Consider the following 9,191-nt stretch of genomic DNA (forward strand, 5'->3'; position numbering starts at 1 on the left):
TCACCGCCTGTGACCAATTGCAGTCAGGATGCAGGCGCACTAAAGTATTGTCTGAAATCACCTTCAGGCTAAGTGTGCAAGGTGCATGACACACATTAAATTTTGTGTTTAAATTATCTCACTGTTTAGATGCAAATATTCCAAAAATCTGAAAAAAAATTCTAAAATCTGAAATACTTTAGGACCCAAGCCTTTCAGATAAGGGATCCTCCACCTGTCCATGATCTGAAGCAAGATTACAGCTGGGGTAGATAGCAAGCTTTAATTAATGCTGACTGTTATCAATATAACCCTGCTTTCTGATTGTTTAAAAACTCCTTTGTTACAAAAACTGTAAATGCAGAAAAGTTAAGAGACTACTGAACCTCTACATTTCAGAAATTTTTTTGACTACTTCTTAGATTATTGTGCCAGAGAGAAAAAGACAGCAGGTCAATTTTGAAACTGAGTTCTATGCTCTATGGGTAAATAATAGAGCACAAAGACAGGGAAGGCCATCCTTGGTGGAGAGAGAAGATCATCATGCTGTCATTGTAATGAATAACTCTAGGTGTGCGGGTAAAAGCTGGCACATTCCCCATCCACTTGGATCCTATTCCGTGGTCCCTTGTCTGATATTCCAAGATCCTGAGAGAGGAGTGGTGCTTAGGGACTTAGATCCCAGAGACAGACAGGCATGGATCTTACCCAGCTCTACCTCTTATTGAAAAACTTAAACTTTTATCCCCTCATCTGAAAAATAATTAACCAAATACTGTTACCTGTCTTTGAAATTTGTTTAGAAAATTAAAGGTGATTAGGTACATGGAGTACTTGATACCATACAGTATTTTCTCTTGGTTCAGAGCCTCACAAGTTAACATCTCTGAAAGATGTCTTGATTTAATTAGCAGCATTTTCTTTCCTGGTAGTTCCAAAATAATGGTGAGTCTTCCCATGGGTGAGGTGTTGGATTCCATGGATGTAGCAAGTCCTTAATGGAAACTAGAAATGCAAACAGTGATAAACAAGTGTTTTCTTAATTCACTCAAATTGAAGCTTTTTATCTTAGAAGCTTTGCTCTGTTTCTTCTTGCCTTTGGCCCCTTTTCCTCCCCACCCCATTTCCCTCTTCTTGTTCTTCTCCTCCTTCTTCTCTTTCCTCCTCTCCCTGCATTTCTTCCCCCTCCTCCTCTTGCTTCCCTCCTCCTTCTTTTCCTTCCCCTCCTCATTCTCCTCCTCCTCCTTCAGATGGAACCCAGGGGTTTGCATAGGTTAAGCACCAGCTCCACCACTGAGCTACATATCCAGCCCCTGGCATAAATGTAATATCTTATTCGATTAAAAGACATTGTTCCTATCAGGGCTTGAAAATGGAAAACAAAAGAAATGAGAGCTTCAGAAAGTTCCAGAAGCCAGAATTTAATTTAAGTGATAATATCTGGCCTCCTAATCAAAATGTACTTCACCAAATACAGAGAAAGAAATTTAGTCCCCACACTCTCCTGGGCTTGAACATGTATCCAGATCCTCCTGTTCTCTCTACTCTCTCTGGGGTCCCCTGTAGAAGGATTTTTCTCTCTGTCTCTGCCTCGCCCTCTCTCTCCCCACCCCAATCGTAAAGCTTTGTTCTGATTTCTTACAGTTGCTCCATTTATCAACTTAAACTTCTATACCATTTCATCCAGGAATGGCGGGTGCTCTCAGAAACTCCTGTGGTTCTCCCCTTTATCAGGGGGCACTAGGGCTGGGCTTTGTTGCCTGCAATAAATCTGAAAAATCTGCCATCATCCATCCTTTCTCCTGTTTGGTAGTGGACAGTCTTTACCCTCAGTAAATGTTAGCTGATGTTATTTTAAGGTTATAACTACATACTTTTGTATATTAGTTTGATGAAAGACTGATTTTCTAGCTCAAGAAGCAGAGATGATTCACATTCCCACTTTTTGAGTGAAGAGAATTTTTCATAGATGCACAGACTCTGAAAATAAATCTATCTTTTTGAGATGTAGGGAAAGGCCGGGAAGGTCTCAGGACGAGCTAAGGAGCTAAGGGTGAGAGTTCCTTTCCACTGCAGGTAAGTGCTGGGTTTTGGGAGATGTTGGGAAAAGTTAAGCCCCTTAGTGCCCAGAGGGTGGAGAGAGGCAGTGCCAGAGCCTGTCCAGCAGGTGCAAGGATGGCTTCTTACATTGCTGCCGTAGGCTCTTCTGGGGAGGTAGCCACAGGGCCTTTGAAATGCAACCATGTGGGTGCAGCCCCACTCTTATCGTAAGGCTGGTCACAGGGGCTGTGGCCTTATCACATCAGGGGTTATTTTCACTGGTTATTTCGCCATATCCAAGGGGTCCTTTAGCAACCAAGCACATTACTTAGATTTTAAGCATATCACAAGTTGTCTCAGCAAGCTTTATCGCTTAAGGCATCTGGTTTCAAATACTTTAATAGGACAGCCTAAGAAAGAGAAAAAAAAATCTGCTTTCAAAAGGGCTGTGTGTGCTTGTATACAGCAAGTCCCGGGAATGAGGACATTTCCACCAAGGACTCCAAACCAGGGCACTAGACTAATTTCTTGTTTTATCCTTTCGTTGAGTTTTCTTCTCAAACACCCAACTAGAAATTCCTCAACTAGAAATTATGTTCTCTATGTCTCATGCCTTGTCTTAGGCCCTGCGAATACCACAGTGAATAAAACAGGTGAAACACGGGCTCTCAAGTTTATATGGGAAAGCCTGATAGTGACTCCACAAATAAGTTAAATGTGCAAACTTCAGATGTTCATAAGTGCCAGTGAGAAGAGGAAAGCAGGGAAGGAAGTTAGGTGGCTGCGTTTTATGACTAATTGGGGGAGGAAAGCAGTGGGCAGAGAAGACCTCACGTCAAGACCACTGGAGGAGTTTATGGAATGAGTCCCTGGGTGCTTTAGGGAAGAGCATTTGAGCCTAAGTGGAAAGAAGGTGCAAAGGCCCTGAGCAAGAATGCTGTGGAGTTTGCTTGAGAAGCAGTGGCCAGAGGGGAGATCTCATGAGAAGCGAGAGGGGCAAGATGAGATCAGGGAGGCACAAGGGTCCAGGTTACCCCCTTAGTCATTCGGCTGTTCCACGTTGGACATCTACCTTTGAAAAGATACTGTGAAGGGCCGGGGATTTAGCTCAGTGGTTCCAGCGCCTGCCTCATAAGTGCAAGGGCCTGAGTTTAATCCCCGGTATCAAAAAACAAAAACAAAAACTGAAAAGATACTGTGGCCTGAGTTTGTGTTTGTTTCAATAGCGAGGTTCGAATGTGTGTGCTAAGGAAGGGAGAAGGGCAATGTTTTAGGGCTGCTGGTAGAGGGAAATCTAAGTAAAGCTAAGTCCCATTCTGTGGAAATGACAAGTTCTCAAGGGCCCTAAATGGCACACTCAGGTGGGTATTCAAAGAATGGACATTAAACAGTGATTTCCATTTGGCTTTGGAAGACAGAACCTAATATTTAAGGAAAAACTTCTGAATCTCTTAACTAAGTTCTGTTAAATCTGTTAAAATCTGTTTGTATTTCCAAATGGTAGCAGGAAATTGCCCAGAAGTTTGGGCCAGAGGGGAAATCGTCTAGCCAATAACCCCCAGGTGGCTAAATGAGAAGTGTTAATAATAGTACCAGGATAGCTTGGAGTCCTTTCCCTGGTTCTAATGTAACTGACAGGAGATGAGCTCTTAATTCTTTCTCCTAGAGGCAAGAATGATTTCACAGCATACTGATACTTGAACAAATGATTTCAATTTAAGGCTGGTACTGTTTGTATTATTAGGAAACAAAGCAAGTGCATCTGAAAGGAGTTCTAAAGAGGTTCTAATTTAATCCCTATACACATGTGATAGGTAAATATTTTATGCCGGGGAAAGCAAATATATTCCTTCCAAAGTCCACTTGATGTCACCAGGCTGGTAAGCTCTTTCGGAAGCATTCTTGTGCTCTCTGCTGGTTTCCTTGAGGAGCCTTGATGATGTTTGCAAACAGTTACAGGTCTTTCTTATCAAATGTGTATCTCACAGAAGATGTCATTGCTCCAGAAAGGCTCAACACATCTGAGTTTCCCTCAGTAGCTCAGGAGGACTCCCAATAGTGTGCTTTGATTTGAACTCCATGCAGTTTCCTCACTGGTCAAGTGTTTCCTGTCTGGTTTCATGGCCTCCATGTCACCTGTAAATCCTGTCCATTGCAGCCAGGATCCAGCCACCACCACAACTGGGCTGCACTGATTGTCTGGAACATGTGATCTTGGGTCCTTTTCACTGCAATCCTGTGTGACATTTCTCTTACTTTATGAACCAGGAAATGGATGTACGATCAAGTCAGTCAGGTAGGACCTCCAAGGCCCTTGCTTAAACCAAGGCTTCAAAATGTGCGTTCTGGTACTGAGCTCTTTGGTCTCTTTAAAATGGTAAAAAGACAATCTAATTACATAATTCAACGATAGTACCATTTCTTTTTTTTAATCTTTATTAAAATTTTTGGTACATTTTAAGTATATAATGCAGTTACAGTCATCATTGGGATCTTGTACCTTTACCTGACAGGTTCTTATTTTTCCCTATTCCTCAACCCTCCCTTCAGCCCCTCCACTCTTCCGTGTTTACAAAGATATTCTTTCCAGGGCTGGGGATTTAGCTTAGTGGTTCCACTGCCAGCCTCACAAGCTCAAGGCACTGAGTTTGATCCCAGGTACTAAAACAAAACAAAAACAAAGACATTCTTTCCATGTTTTTCCTTTTCACATTTTTTTCCTTTCCCTTTTTACCTTTCCTCTACCCCTCCCACTTCCTCTACTCTTTTAGACTTCTCTTCCTATTATTGATGTATTCTGCAAAATTATCTTTCAAAACTGATGGAGAAATAAGATATTTTCATGACAAAGAACACCTGAGAAACTTCATGAATACCAAACCAGCATTCCAAACACTTTAAAAAGTATCCTAGAGCGCCGGGTATTTAGCTCAGCAGTTCAGTGGCCTGCTTTGAAAGTGCAAGGACCCCGGTTCAATCTCTGGTACCAAAAAAAAAAAAAAAAAGTATCATAGAAAAAGACAGTGAAGGTCACAACTCCACGAGGTCCAACACAGCAAATCCAATAGGCAAGAATTTAAAGGGAGAGGGAGAAAAATAAAAAAGAACCAACAACAGGAAAATATATGACAATGAAAAGCCATTACCTATCAGTTATAACCATCAATGTCTATGGCCTCAATTCACCAATCAAAAGAAATAGACTGGCAGGATGGATTAAGAAGTAAAATCCAACAATATGCTGTATACAAGAAACACACCTACTTGAAAAAGAAACTGATAGACTGAAAATAAAAGGATGATAGTATCATTTCTAATAATATTAATACATTGAACCTCTGTAGTATATATGTATCTATCATATAGTTTACAACATATCATAATGTGATCTAAAATAGACAATATGTTGTCATATAATAAAAATAATATAATTTTTAATGATAGTATAAGCAACAGAGGAAGGGTACAGATTACCAGGTAGTCCACTAGGCATATTTCTGCTGTCCAGGGCAGCCTAATCCTGGGTTCTGAGGTAGGGGGTCACCTATACTTTCTTCCCCACATCTCTACCCTTTAAAGACACAGGGCCACTGTGCTCTGCCCTGAGGGGCAGTTGCACAAGATTCTCTCTGGAACTTAGGAAGCAAACTTGCTTTTGTTGACTCTGCTTACTTGTTCTTTGAAAGTTACAGACCCTTTTGTTGCTTTGTTATTTCTTCCATCAAACTGTCTTTAGATTTTTATATTTCCCCCCTCCTGATTATTGTCCTTCTCTGGCCTCTGACTGGATGCCTGGCTTCCTTGTGGTCTTCTCTGTCCACAGAAGTCCCAGGCTGCTCACTGTGCACAGCCACATCTACTGAATTTGTCTCAAGGAATGGGCTTTCTCCAGTCAGGGGTCCCCTCTTGCTCACTGTCAAATCTTCCCATTGCAGCAGAGTTCAGAAACGTTTCCTGATGCCAAGTGGAATATGGCTGTAGGTTAACGAAGTTCACATTATTTCTGCCTCTGTTTCCTTATTTGGGTTTTTAGGTCATCTAAATTTCAGCCTGATCTCAAAGTTTACTTCTCCAAAAAATCCATCATACTTCTCCATCATGCTGATCATGGGCTTTTTTGACCATTGGTTTTATAACCAATGGTAGAAGTCTTTGCCTGTGCTATTCATCCTCCTGGAGTGTTTTTTCTTCTGTTTCTCCCTCAGTTTTCTTTTGATGCTCAGTCCAAACCTCTTCTTCTCCACTGAGGCGCCTCAGGGCTCTTTCTCTGTGACTTCACAGCACACTGTGTTCATCACTATGTGCTGTCACCTGCCTACATGGATGTCATACTTTTCTCTTCTAGATAAGCAGAGGAACAAAGGAACAAAAAGAACACAAATGCGGCCCAATCCTGAATTTTCAAGCTTGGAAACTTCTCCTTAGCATGTGTCTCATAAGACTGAGCCTTTCTGTCTCTGCCTGCTTTGTTGATGCCGGGGGTTGTGAATCCTATTCTTTCTATTGCCCACTTCCATTCTCCTTGGCTTCTGGCTTCTTGTTTCATTGCCTGACGGTGGCTTCTCACTTAGCAGATCTGGATGTTTCACTCCCAGTCTGAGACTTGACTTTCTCTTGGGTCTCATTTCTGACTCCCCCTGGCAGTGAGTCTACTTCTAACTCCTCTGGGCAACAACTCTACCTACTTACAGGAGTAGCACAATTCTTATCTCCGCACCAACTCAAATGCAAGCCTGTTTCCTATCAGACTGAAGAAAAGCTGAAATATTTAACCAGAAAGTATGTGCACTATAATCACATTATGGAAAACTATGAGAATATGGGAATGTGTGCTTTCTACAGAAATCAAGAAAATATGTGACATGAGTTTTGTCATACAGACAGGAAGCACAGATGGAGAGACCACCCTAGACAAAAATTGGTTAGAAGAAGACCAGGGTCCAACTTGAATTGGATCAGAAAGGCCAGACAAGGGCTGCTGATCTAGAAAATCTGCAGCTGTGGTAATCATTTTATATGGGATGTCAAATTCTGAAGTGGTTTAGTTTGTGTCATAAATATCAATTATATCTAAATTTGATAAAACGTTTGGCTTATGGTAAGAACCATCCCTATTTGACTTTGTCACACTTAGCTTTTATTGCTCCTATCAGCTCTGAAGACTAGTTTTGGGGGTTCATTTTTCTCGAAGAAACAGTTTCCTGTAGCAAGTAAGGACTTGGGGCTCTGCATTAGACCTGGGTTAAAATTCTAGCTCCTTTGCTCCTTTAGTGGGGTGACCTTGAGCAAGTTACTTAACCTCTTCATGGCTCATTTCCTTTCTCCATTAAAAAATACCGCCATAAAATGCTGCATAAACTGCTCGGTACAGAGTAAACACGTAAAGGTAGCTATTATTTTTGCTATTTCTTATAATTACTGCATGAAAGACAATTAGTGGGGACAATGAATTCCCACTGAGACCTCCACATTGGGTGGTTAGATAGGCCCAGTCACAGACCAGCTAATGATTCCCTCCAAAACCTACAGTTAGCATTTGTGACATGGAATAAATACACAAAGTGTTGCATGTCATGAACGTTCACAATCACGCAAAATGGTTTGAGACTCACATGTCAAGCCTGCCAGGGACAAGGGTCTGCAACACTCTCTTCCCTGTCCATTGGGAAGAACAGCTGGACACCAGGCTGCGTGTGCTTGTAAACAATTACTAAACCACCCTGTAGATTTGTCTTCTCCAAGCAGAATGAACTCAGTTCCTTTAACCTTTCCTGAGCATGGTTTTGATTTTCTGTCCCTTTAATCATCTCTGTGGAGCTCTTCTGAACCATCTCCAAGTTCCTCACATCCTTCATCCTGCTGAGTACCCAGTTGCTCAAAGTACTCTGCAAAAACTTTTCAGAGTGTGAATTATAACTATACCATTTCTGGTACTATGCATCACAGGGTCATTTTCAAAGGACTTCCTTACATGTTATTTCCTTTGATCAACATATACTGCAGTGAGTGAGGCAGGTACCATCATCCCTCTGTTTTGGGAAGTGTGGAATTCAAAGATTCAGAAGGACTCAGAGGTTTGGGACTGGAACCAAGGTCACTGATTCCAATGTTCTTTTCACTGTGTGCAGGCTCATGCCTATAAACAATCTGTAAAGTACCTGGTCATCTAAATAATTTTCTGCTCTACTTCCCAAGAACTCTTTTTTCCACCATGGTTGCATTGGTTTCATTAATTTCCCTCCTCCAGACCTTTCCAAATCCTTCCATTTGACTCCCTGAACTTTTGGTACTTTGCTGTGTAATGGGCTTGAAATAGATGACATTGAGTGTGTGCCTTGAATAAGGGCCTTAGAGGAATGATTTTGGAAATACCATTCATTATATCAGAGTACTGATTTAGAGTTTACCCCTAAGGACTTATGATGATGGGAAAACTTTTGCCTGTGGCATGCTTGCTGACTGTCCACATTAAAAATATTAAAAAGGTTGTGGAAAGTCATAAAAGATTATAGACTCTTCTGGGGCACCTCCTCTCGATCAGCCCAAGATGCCAGGAGCACTTTCTGAGCCTGTCTTCTCATGAATGTGACCAAAATCTGCAGAAGATGGAGACTGTACTCAGCTGCAAGATTGGGGATCCACCTCTTAACACTTGGTTTTCCCATCTCATAGATAAATACTGAATTTTAAAGAGACAAGCAGGCTCATAATTCAGGTTCCAGAATTCCATAGGATTTATATTGCTTCATCAAGGAAGAATTTTTTAAAAAGCCTATTCACATGTATGTTGGATATTCTGAAAATAAACTCACGGGTTGTTTGAATTAATGAGTCAATTAAAATGTTTTAATGTATTCCCACACCCAGTTGCAACAACAACTGGAGAAGTTCTTGTTAGAGAAGAAATGCTGAGGAAGGCAGCTGATAGTAGAGATGGGGGAAAGGGCGAGGAGGGGGTGAGGTGTGTGTGGGGGTGCTCAGTGTTTCCCAACCATGTCTGCACTTGAAACTCACCCAGATGGGGAATAGAGGGTGTAATAACAAACCAATCTCCCTTGCTCCTGCCATCAGAATTAATTAATTTTGGGTGGAGTTTTGCCTCAATTTAATGAAAGCTCCTCAGGTGATTTAAAACAGCCATGTTGAGATCCAATGACAGGAGAATAGGAAGA

The sequence above is a fragment of the Fukomys damarensis genome, unplaced genomic scaffold, assembly GCF_012274545.1.
Source record: "Fukomys damarensis isolate Sample0158 unplaced genomic scaffold, DMR_v1.0_HiC HiC_scaffold_10, whole genome shotgun sequence".
In the NCBI taxonomy this organism is placed as follows: Eukaryota; Metazoa; Chordata; class Mammalia; order Rodentia; family Bathyergidae; genus Fukomys; species Fukomys damarensis.